We start from the raw sequence: 12,956 nt of genomic DNA, 5'->3' as shown, positions 1-12,956 counted from the left end.
TATCATTTATATGAAAATGCAGTGCACTTCTATTAGCCAAGAACATCTTGAAGATGAACTAAATGGGAAGACTTATGCTATGAGATGGCAAGACTTACTATAAAGCTATAGTATTAGACAGTGTGATGTTGGTATAAAAAATAGACAAATAAACCACTGGAAAAAATAGTTTAGAAGCAATCACACCTAATTTGTTTACTGATTTACAATGAAGGTATTGCAATTCAATAGGGAATAAGATGGTATTTTCAATAAATTGTATTGGATCAACTGAATTACATATAGAAAAAAATGAACCTTGACCCTTATTTCATGCCACCGACAAAAATTTATTCAAAATTGCAAAAGCCTCAGAGATCTAATTGTGACTGATAAACCTATTAAGTTGTTGGAATAAAACATAGAAAATTTTATTCATCTTGGGATAGGCAACTATTTCTTAAGATGACACACACACACAAAAATAAACATTAGAGAAAAGATTGATACACTTGAGTATATTAAAATCAAGAACTTTGCCCATCAATGATGCATTAGGAGAGCAAAAAGGCAGCATGCTCAGTGGGAGAGATACTTTCAATACATGAATGGAACAAAGAATTTTCATACCCAGAATTTGTTAAGAACTTCCACAAGTCAATAAAAAAAGAGATAACCAATTGGAACAAAAAAGGTAGCAGAAGTTTCACAAAAGAAAATATCTAAATGCCAATAAACATATGAAAGGATCATTAACTTCATCAACTATTAAGGAAATGAAAATCAAAACCAGAATGAGATATCACTGCACAACTTAATATACTTAAATAAAAAAGACAGAAAATGCTAAGTGTTGACTCATGTATGCAGCAGTTAGAACCGTATACTGTTGATGGAAGTATATATTAGTACAATTGCTTTGTAAGACTGGCAGTGTTTACTAAAACGGAAATATTCATTCCTATGATTGTTGATTGCATTCCTGGGTATATACCAAACAGAAATAAGCACAGATTTTCCTCAGAATATATGTGCATGAACTTTCATAGCAGCACTTTTTGTAAAAGCCAAAAAATGGGAACTACCCAAATGTTCTTCAACCATAGAATGGATAACTGAATTATTGCACGGAATGAATAAATTAAGGAATCCTACACAGCAATAAGATCGAACCATCTACAACAGTGAAAGAAGCTGTGTAACAATGATGTACTGTGTAATGCATTTATAAAGATATAAAACCAGTCAAAATTAATTTATGCTATTTTATCCAATGCTGGTTATCTGGGATAAAGTGGGGAGGGTAGTGACAGGAAAGGAGCATAAGGGTGGCTTCTTGGATGGTGTGGTATTCTGTTTCTCAATCTATGTGTGCTATTTACATAGGGTTGCTCAGTTTGTAAAAATTCATTGAGTTTATGCTTTTGATTTGCACACTTTATTGTATTTATTATTCTTCCACAAAAATTTGAAAAAGAACCCTTTGTGTCACTCTACCCAATATATTTGTGATTCGAAGCAGGAGGGCTTTCAACCTCCCACTTCTGCTATATTACCAAAAGCTCTAGCATCCCTTGGGCCCCTCTCTCCGTGTTTGCTTATTCCAGCTCTTTGGGACAAAGAACAGAATGAATTAATGTCTTCTAAGCTTGGCTGAGTATCAAACTTGGGGGGTCTTAATAATATGTAGATTAATGCTCTTGGGTAGAACTGGGAATCAATCATTTAAAAAAACTTTTCCAGGTAAATTTCATACACAGGTTTGGAGACCTAGGTTACACTACTCCAAAGAGTCTCATCAGGCATAATGTTAATTTATAATTACATGGGTGCAGGTTAGTTTGATGAAATTCTTATCTTGGTTATTTCATGGCTTTTGCACTGATTAAACTCAATGGAATCCATATTAAATAGATAAAACTAAACTTGTTTTGATAGCATCATCCTAATAACTCAGAACCTTCTTTTAGAAAAATTTTCAAATTAAAATCAAATTAAATTGCATGATCTCTCTAAACCATGCTTCCTACATTTGTAATTGGAGAGTAATATCTGTCTTATATGGTTGTTATAAGAATTAAATGAAGAATACTATAAAGCATGTAGTATCTTTATTGAATGAATTTCAAGGAGTCTGTAAGAGTAAAAATGGCATTTCTCAGTCAATTTGGAACCCTGTTTTTACAGATGGTGCTGTAATTGGGAAACCAAGATGATGCAACTGCCCACTGGCATCAGGCACATTTCTGAGCTGTTCATTCCAGCCATGATAATGAATTTGTACTCATCAGCCATGATCTCTTCAAGTTCCTGTTTTGGATTATCACCATCCTTTTGTAAAGTGTTTGGCATTTTAGTGTTAGGGGATAACCCAAAATCTGTGAACATGATCAAATCTAGCCTTTTCAAGTACAAAATTAACTGTCCTCTCCATTCTTTCTTAGCATCATGATTTAACCAATGAGCCATCCAGCCACAGGGAATTTAGCAACAGCCATGTAATTGGTATGAACTACTCCACTAATTCAGAAGACCAGTTTGGTCACATTTCCTTAATTTTTTCAATTAACCACTTCAGTATCCAACTTCTTTATTTATCAGGAAACCTAGAATCTCCCTCTTGGGGTTACCCCTTATCCTTAATTTGCTTAACAACTTCAGAATTTCACACAGTCAAAGCAGTTCATATTTTTGCACCAAAAAGAAAGAATCACTGGGATCTCGCCAGTCTGTTGCCATGACATCTATTGCCACACAGTGGGTGTGACTTTTGGGTTTAGTCCTGGTGACATAGAATTAGTATGGAATTGCTGATGTCATGAGGCCTAGAGGATCCACATATCTGCAGGGGGTTTTGTGGTTCTTTGAGTGTGAATGATCCCTTGGCTTGCCCTTAGGCTCCCCAAGTTATCTGATTCTTAGTGTCCATATATTTCAGCTCCCTTATAAGCTATTTCCATGGTTACTGGTAGTCCCAGAAGTGCTGAGATTGGACCAGTTAGGTATTTCTGTCACTTCACAAATCCAAAGCCACTGTCTTCTTATCCTAAGTGGGGATCAGCTCTCTTAACTTCAGAATGTCTGCTATTAACTCTTTTCCTCAGAAGGTGGTGCTGCTCACTCAGCCTTTTAAAGACTAGCTCCCATGACTTTAGGGGTTCATCTCCGTACTTCTTGAATTCAGCCTTGGAGAAATGTCCTCACCAGGCTATATGCTCTAAAAGGAAGTATCCTTACCAGGCTATATGCCCATTTCCTACCTCATACCTATCTCTTCTCAAAATGATAGGCAGTGGAAATACTCTCTACCTTCCAGGTAAACCACGTTACCCACCCAGAGGATCATGTCTTTGTTTCTGCAAGATACACATGGAATACTATTATCCATCATCAGTACATTTTTATCTGGCATTTTTGGCTGAAACTATACTGTCTATGGGAAATCATAAACTTTAAAGTTAGTTAGGTTGAGTATTGCTTGGTTTAGGTCAGTAGTTCTCAGAGAATGGGCCTCAGACTGGTATTACCTTTTGCATTACATTGGTATTAGCTTTTTAGGTATAAAATCTTGGACTTCATTCCAGATCATTTAGAGTTGGAAACTTTGGTTGCAAATAGCAGCAGTCTATTTTAGCCAGTATTCTGGGAGATTGTGATTAAAGCTGGAGTGGAAACCACTGATCTAGACAAAAAAATACTTTATATCTTTTCCAAGTGGGAGGTGAAGAGCTGACATTTATGTTCTTACTGATGTCTTCTAAGAGTAAGTGGTTCTTCAAACATGAGCATACTCATATGTCTAGAATAAACAGCAGTCATCTAGAAAATAATGTAGTTAGTATAAACAAACTTTTCTTGGAGCTTAAAAAAATCTGTGCCTATTGGTCTTGATTGGAGGCTCAGTGGCCTATCTGGGATATAGGCATGAAGGAAATCCAGAGAACTCACACACATTGTTCATTAGATCTTGATGTTCCTAGGCAGTCTGCCTTCTTCTTCCCAGCTTTTAGCCTCCTTTGCTTGTTTGTTATGTCCATGGTGTTTTCACTGTGAGAGACAAACTAGGAGGCATGGAGGTACATATCATGGCAGAACTAGAAGGTCTGTGAAGCTATTTATACCCAAGACACTATAAACTTAGGGTAGCATTTTATGTTTTTTTCAATTAAGATAAATTTTTGTTAAGGAAAAATATGGGATTAAAAATGGGTATTTTTATCCATGTTGAGATAATGTGAATTCAGATACAGTATATAGTAATATTGGGTAATGGGAATAATACTTTTTTAAAAACTTTGCTACTTGTACTCCATGATCTAGTGTCAAAGAATGCTTACACCTGAGGAAATGTATCATGCAAACAGAACAAAGAGAGTCCTAAAGAAATAGTGACAGTAACAGCACTTCATTTCATCTAGGTGACAAACTCAAGGCTACACATCTTATGTATGTACCTCTGTATCTAAGTCAAAAATAGGATATTAAGATTTGGAACATGTTGGGAAGTACAGTCTGCAAAGCAGTGTGCTTTGGCACTTTCCTCATTCTCAGGAACAAGGACGAGCTTGATGAGTGCTTTTACACTCTTAGGTCTTGGTCTCCACCTTAGTTCCAGAGTTGGTGTGAACTGAGTCAGAAGTAGATTTACCACACAGATCAGTGCTAAGAAAAAACATGTAGCAGAGCTCACTTAGTGTTATAGTTTCATGAATATTTAGAATCATAGGAGAAACACTTTCATTAAATTTTTCCAGAAAATTATTTGTTAGTGTAAATGCATACCCATGTTTATAGTACCTGTGCACGAATCTTCTTGCATCATTCATCAACTACTTTTCATTTCTTACTCATTTATCTTTCTATTACTTACATAATTTAAATTAACCAAGTTGGTTTTGAATTTATATTGTAGATTCTGTTATAAAAAATGTACTTGACACTAATCATTATTACAACTAATATAATAAACTTGGGACTTCCTAGTAGTTTATTACTTTCTTGTCTTTTTGTATGATGTAGTGCCTGCTTTAAAAAAAAACACTACTTAAATAGCTATCTAAGGAAAACTTTTTTAGAATGCCCTGACTCAAGAAAAGTTCAATTAAGATAGAGTTCTTTTTTTCTTTTTGATGTCATTATGCTATTCTAGATCTCTGAGATGCAGTTTCTAGACAGACTTCAGGTAGATCTAGATTCTCTAGAATCTTCCTGTGATCCTCTATCACATTTTTTAGGGCATTGTGAGATATCTAGAAAATTAAAATTTGGCATAAATATATTGATCTTTAAGCTTAAGGAAAGTTGAATATGCAAGTTTTTGTTTTAAAGGGGTGTCTTAAAACACAATTTTGTCTGATTTTAGGTTTCACAAATGTAATGTCTCAAAGTGAAGGCGTAGTTGCTATAATTAACACTCTGTTAGTTTTGCTAAAACCCTTTTTGGTATTACACCTGACAGTCTACAAGACCATTCACTGGCTTCCTAAAAGGATTCTCAGAACTTAGAAAAGCTGTTATACTCCTCATGTTTATGATTTATTACAATGAGAGGATACTGATTAAAACCATCAAGTGAAAAAGGCACATAGGGCAAAGGCCTGGAAAGACCAGGCATAAGGTTCTGCATGTTCTCCCCCAGTGAAGTCATGTGGACAGCACTTATTTTTCCTAGCAATAATGAATGATAACATTCATGGAAAATTGCCAACCAGGGAGCTCACCCAAACCTTGGTGTCCAGGGTTTTTACTAGGATCAGTTGCACAGGGAAGGTTGACTGCCTACATGGCTTATCTTAGCATCCAACCATATTCAGAGGTCAAGCTGGTACTACATGGATCAAGCCTTCCAATATAACAGATCGTTACAGTAGACTCAGTGGCTCAAGGCTTCCAGGGAAACAAAGACACTCTTAACAGACAGGATATTCCAAAGGCATAGAAATTACTTTTGAAGATCTGGGCAAGGGACAAACATTCATTAGAATGTTAAGGGTTTAGATAATTCAGACTTGCTGATTTAATCCTTTGTTGTACTTCTTATAAACTGAAAAATAAATACTTTGATGACCATGTAACAAATCCTTTTGCAAGTCTTTTGGTTTCCATTGTTTTTCTTTTAAATTATTGTGAGCTGTTAGATCATTAAAACTGTTTTGCATGATAGGTCATTATGTGATTTCTTGCATAAAAATTTGCATAAAGTCGTTCAGTAGTTATAAATATGAAAAGTCGAAATAGATCTCAAATCTGTTTCATCTAGCAATGCATGATACTCACCAGTGGATACTTAAACTAAGTTTTAAAACCTCAATTCATCTCATCAAAACCACATCTCTAATACAATTTAAATTTTACATGTATTAAAATATTAGTAGTGTCATTGTAATTATAACTACAGAGCGTTTTTAATGCTTAGAATTTTATGGCCACAGAAAATAAATTTGATTTCTAAGTAAGCATTGTAAAATAATAAAATATTTTCAAGTATAAAGTTTTAATGGTTAAATTTCATGTTGAAAGTGGAATGAAAATATGAATTCAAAGAGGAAAATGAACAATTAAAACCTGTCATAAGAGTTTGTTCTATAATCTTTAAGGAGATGACAATGGGTATCAAATTATACTATTTAGATTATACTAGATACATTTAAAAGAGAGATGATTTTATTTTAAAGTATAAATAATTATAATATACCATAAAAGACTATTAGGAGACAATTTTCCATAAATGCCACATTTCCATATGTCTAGGCATTATCAGCCAAGTGTTCCAAACTGATTTTTCAGGAATGTTTGTATAAGCAGATGGTGTTGGAAAGGTGGAGCCAAGGACTCTTTCTGGGGCACTTTATTTTCATTCCAACATTAATGATAGAGACACCATCCTTCTTTCCCAGGAGAGATTTGCTTATATTCCAGGGTAATAAGGACAATACATCTCTCCAGAGGAGATTACAGGCAGATTTTCCAGTAGTCCTGACAAAAGATCAGTATCTTCTAGTCTCAGGGTTCCTCTTCTGGAATGCATCCACACTGTGTGTGCAGATACTATCTGGCCCTTGCCACATCACCATGTGGAAACTGGGCTTGGGATAAGAAGCAAGGTGTTACTATTGCTAAAAGTAGTACATGGTCTAAATCCATTTGGACTCCTTGTTTCCTTACCTATTGAACTTGTGCAGTTTGGCAAGGCAACCTTTGAGCTGCCACCCAGGACCACTTAAGTACTGCTTCACCGCTTGGCAGTGACATACTTTGCAAATATTTAAACACATGAAACAATGTGAGAGTGAACTTTAAGATAAAAAACAAAGACTATTTCTATATCTTTAGCTCTTTTAAAAGTGCTCAGCATGTATTGGGCACTCAAATATATTTACTAAACTAAACAAATGAATGTAAGAATAAATTGCAGAATTAATGGCAATAGAATTTTTTAATCCATTTTTCCTCCAAACTGCTGCGGGATGGAAAGCATGCTAAATACTATGATCATGTGTTAAGGAAATGTTAAGAATTTACTCCACTCATTTACACATTCTTTGGAAAAATATTAAACTCCTCTTCCATGCTAACCATTTACTGGGTTCTGTAAAGCAAAGGTGAATAAGAATATGTAGTTTTCCATTTCCCTTCAAGGAAGCCTAGTAGAAAAATAAATATATATGATGCAATATTATAATTGTTTCATGAAGGTCTATGCAATATATCAGGTGAATACAAAGGTTAGAATTTCTCATTTTGCCTGAGGGCCTAAGAAAGTCTTCACAAAGGGGTGATGCTTTGAGCTGACTCCTAAATGAGAGGTAGGAGTTTGGAGTTAGGATGTGTGGGCTGGCAAGAGGGAGCAAAGGAGTGAGATATTTCAGGATATTGGTACAGATGGGGCATAGTTGTGTATAATTTAATTTTAAGTGAAGAACCAAATAATCTTCAGCATATTAAAAATATAACAAATAATCATAAGTAAATTATGACGGATTGACTTAAAATCTGAAACTTTCAAAAATAATCATTAATTTTTTGATAATCTGTCTTTTTTGATAAACCATTGAAAAGTTCCACCCTCAAGCTTTTGGGTGACCACTAATATTTCACAACCTGAGTGTGCTGATGGCATTACAAATGTCACTTTTTGCTAGACACCCTGTAGGGGAACTCAGGCTCCATTGGAAAGAGCTCAGTTGACAGGCACCCAGCCAAGTGAAATACATTCTTAGTCAAAGCCAGACACTTACTGGAGCCAAAATGGATGGGTAGCTTTAGAATAAATATTTTAATTCCTAGAATTCCATCTAGATCCTTGTATTTGGCTCTTTGAGCTGTTTTGATCTAAAACACTGTGCTATGTAAGACTTTATAACCCAGAAGGAAGTTCTTTGAGAATGGAAGTCCCTTGAGACAAAAAATCTAACTTAGACCTCTGGGGGTGGGTTGAATTTTACTAGAATGCCATTTTTCAGAACATTTTTCAAGGGCTCAGTAACGTCATTCTATATAGTATTTAACTGTGATTCTATACAAAGACTTTAAGGTAACTTATTTATTTCTTTTTAAATTTTTTTTATTTTTGTATCATTAATGTACAGTTACACAAACAACATTATTGTTACTAGACTCCCCCTATTATCAAGTCCCCTCCACATACCCCATTACAGTCACTGTCCATCACCGTAGTAAGATGTTATAGAATCACTACTTGCCTTCTCTGTGTTATACTGCCATCCCAGTGTCCCAACCACCCCCCACATTATGTGTGCTAATTGTAATGCCCCTTTTTCCCCCTATCCCTCCCTTCCCCCACCAACCTTCCCAGTCCTTTTCCCTTTGGTAACTATTAGTCCATTCTTGGGTTCTGTGAGTCTGCTGCTGCTTTGTTCCTTCAGTTTTTGCTTTGTTCTTATACTCCACAGATGAGTGAAATCATTTGATACTTGTCTTTCTCCACCTGGCTTATTTCATTGAGCAAAATACTCTCTAGTTCCATCCATGTTGTTGCAAATGGAAGTATTTATTTTCTTCTTATGGATGAATAATATTGCATTGTGTATATGTACCACATCTTCTTTATCCATTCATCTACTGATGGACACTTAGGTTGCTTCCATTTCTTGGCTATTGTAAATAGTGCTGCGATAAACATAGGGGTGCATATGTTTTATTCAAACTGGGCTCCTGCATTCTTAGGGTAAATTCCTAGGAGTGGAGTTCCTGGGTCAAATGGTATTTCTATTTTGAGTTTTTTGAGAAACCTCATACTGCTTTCCAAATAGGTTGAACTAGTTTACATTCCCACCAGCAGTGCAGGAGGGTTCTCCTTTTTCCACATCCTCACCAAAATTTGTTGTTGTTCGTCTTTTGGATGGTGGCTATCCTTACTGGTGTGAGGTGATATCTCATTGTGGTTTTAATTTTCATTTCTCTGATGATTAGTGATGTGGAGCATCTTTTCATGTGCCTGCTGGCCACCTGAATTTCTTCTTTGGAGAAATGTCTGTTCAGATACTCTGCCCATTTTTTTATTGGATTTTTGCTTGTTGTTGGTTAAGGTGCTTGAGCTCTTTATATATTTTGGATGTCAACCCCTTATAGGATATGTCATTTATGAATATATTCTCCCATACTGTAGGATGTCTTTTTCTTCTACTGATGGTGTCCCTTGCTGTACAAAAGCTTTTTAGTTTGATATAGTCCCACTTGTTCATTTTTGCTTTTGTTTCCTTTGCCCAGGCAGATATGTTCATGAAGAAGTTGCTCATGTTTATGTCCAAGAGAGTTTTGCCTATGTTTTTTTCTAAGAGTTTTATGGTATCATGACCTACATTCAGGTCTTTGATCCATTTAGAGTTTACTTTGTGTATGGGATTAGACAATAATCTCTTGTGAATTTCATTCTCTTACATGTAGCTGTCCAGTTTTGACAATACCAGCTGTTGAAGAGGCTGTCATTTCCCCATTGTATGTCCATGGCTCCTTTATCGTATATTAATTGACCATGTATGTTTGGGTTAATGTCTGTAGTCTCTATTCTGTTCCACTCATCTGTGGCTCTGTTCTTCTGCCAGTACCAAATTGTCTTGATTACTGTGGCTTTGTAGTAGAGCTTGAAGTCAGGGAGCATAATTCCCCCTATTTTATTCTTCCTTCTCAGGATTGCTTTGGCTATTCGGGGTCTTTTGTGTTTCCATACTAATTTCAGAAATACTTGCTGTAGTTCGTTGAAGAATGCTGTTGGTATTTTGATAGGGATTCCATTGAAGCTGTAGGTTGCCTTAGGCAGGATGGCCATTTTGACAATATTAATTCTTCCTATCCGTGGGCATGGGTTGTGTTTCTATTTATTGGTACCTTCTTTAACTTCTCTCATGAGTGTCTTGTAGTTTTCAGGGTATAGGTCTTTCACTTCCTTGGCTAGCTTTATTCTAAGATATATTATTATTTTTGATGCAATTGTGAGTGGAATTGTTTTCCTGATTTCTCTTTCTGCTAGTTCATTGTTAGTGTATAGGAATGCAACAGATTTCTGTGTATTAATTTTGTATCCCACAGCTTTGCTGAATTCAGATATTAGATTTAGTAGTTTTGGAGTGGATTTTTTAGGGTTTTTTAATATACATTATCATGTCATCTGCAAACAGGGACAGTTTAACTTCTGGACTTGCCAATCTGGATGCCTTTTATTTCTTTGCGTTGTCTGATTGCTGTGTCTAGGACCTCCAGTACTATGTTGATTGAAAGCAGGAAAGTGGAAATCTATGGAGATGACCATATGGTTTTTGTCTTTCTTTTTGTTGATGTGGTGAATGATGTTGATGATTTTTCAAATGTTGTACCATCCTTACATCCCTTGGATGAATCCCACATGATCATGATGGATGATATTTTTGATGTATTTTTGAATTCAGTTTGCTATTATTTTGTTGAGTATTTTTGCATCTATGTTCATCAGGGATATTGGTCTGTAATTTTCTATTTTTTTGTGGTGTCTTTGCCTAGTTTTGGTATTAGAATGATGTTTACCTTGTAGCATGAGTTTGGGAGTCTTCCTCTTCTACTCTTTGGAAAACTTTAAGTAGGATGGTTATTAGGTCTGCACTAAATGTTTGATAAAATTCAGCAGTGAAACCATCTGGTCCAGGTGTTTTGTTCTTAGGTAGTTTTTTATTATGAATTCAATTTCCTTCCTGGTAATTGGTCTATTCAGATTTTGTGTTTCTTCCTGGGTCAGCCTTGGACAGTTGTATTTTTCTAGAAAGTTGTCAATTTCTTTTAGGTGATCCAGTTTGTCACCACATAATTTTTCATAGTATTCTCTCATAATTCTTTGTATTTCTGTGTTGTGTGTAGTGATTTTTCCTTTCTCATTTCTGATTCTGTTTATGTGTGTAGACTCTCTTTTTCTCTTGGAAAGTCTGGCTAGGGATTTATCTATTTTGTTTATTTTCTCAAAGAACCAGCTCCTGCTTTCATTGATTCTTTCTATTGTTTTATTCTTCTCTATTTTATTTATTTCTGCTTTAATCTTTATTATGTCCCTCCTTCTACTGACTTTGGGCCTCATTTGTTTTTCCTTTTCTAGTTTCACTAATTGTGAGTTTCAACTGTTCATTTGGGATTGTTCTTCTCTCCTGAGGTAGGCCTGTATTGCAATATACTTCCCTCTTAGCATGGCCTTTGCTGCATCCCACAGCTTTTGCTGTGTTGAATTATTATTGTCATGTGTCTCCATATATTGCTTGATTTCTGTTTTTATTTGGTCATTGATCCATTGATTATTTAGAAGCATGTTATTAAGCCTCCATGTATTTTTGGGATTTTTCATTTTCTTTTGGTAATTTATTTCTAGTTTCATACCTTTGTGATCTGAGAAGCTGGTTGATACAATTTCAATCTTTTTGAATTTACTGAGGTTCTTTTTGTGGCCTAGTATATGATCTATTCTTGAAAATGTTCCATGTGCACTTGAGAAGAATGTGTATCCTGTTGATTTTGGTTGGAGGATTCTGTAGATGTCTGTTAGGTCCATGTGTTCTAATATGTTGCTCAGTGCCTCTATCTCTTCACTTATTTTCTGTCTGGTTGATCTGTCCTTTAGAGTGAGTGGTGTGTTGAAGTCCCCTAAAATGAATGCATTGTATTCTATTTCCTCCTTTAATTTGTTAGTGTTTGTTTCACATATATAGGTAATCCTGTGTTGGGTGCATAGATATTTATAATATTTATATCCTCTTGTTGGACTGACCCCTTTAGCATTATGTAATGTCCTTCTTTGTCTCTTGTTACTTTCTTTGTTTTGAAGTTTATTTATTTTGTCTGATAGAAGTACTGCAACTCCTGCTTTTTTTCTCCCTATTGGTTGCATGAAATATCTTTTTCTATCCCTTTACATTCCATCTATGTATGTCTTTGGGTTTGAAGTGAGTCTCTTGTAGGCAGGACCTAGACGGGTCTTGTTTTTTTGTCCATTCAGTGACTGTATGTCTTTTGTTTAGTCCATTCAGAGCATTTACATTTAGGGTGATTATTGATAGGTGTGTACTTATTGCCATTTCAGGTTTTGATTCGTGGTTACCAGTGGTTCAAGGGTAATTCCCTTACTATCTAACAGTCTAATTTAACTCACTTTGTATGCTAGTACAAACACAACCTAAAGGTTCTTTTTTCTTTTTTCTTCTTCCTCCATCCTTTATATATTAGATATCATATTCTGTACTTTTTGTCTATCCCTTGTTTGACTTTAGGGGTTTTGATTTTGTATCTGTGTAGTAATTAACTGTTCTACTCTGCTGTGGTTTTATTTCTCCTGGTGTCATCTATTTAGCCTCAGGAATACTTCCATCTATAGCAGTCACTCCACAAGGCACTGTAGAGGTGGTTTGTGGGAGGTAAATTCTCTCAGCTTTTGCATATCTGAAAATTGTTTAATCTCTCCTTCAAATTTAAGTGATAACCTTGCTAGTTAGAGTATTCTTGGTTCA

Source organism: Manis pentadactyla, chromosome 2 (assembly GCF_030020395.1).
Source record: "Manis pentadactyla isolate mManPen7 chromosome 2, mManPen7.hap1, whole genome shotgun sequence".
Taxonomy (NCBI): domain Eukaryota; kingdom Metazoa; phylum Chordata; class Mammalia; order Pholidota; family Manidae; genus Manis; species Manis pentadactyla.
Note: the sequence above shows the minus strand (reverse complement) of the source record.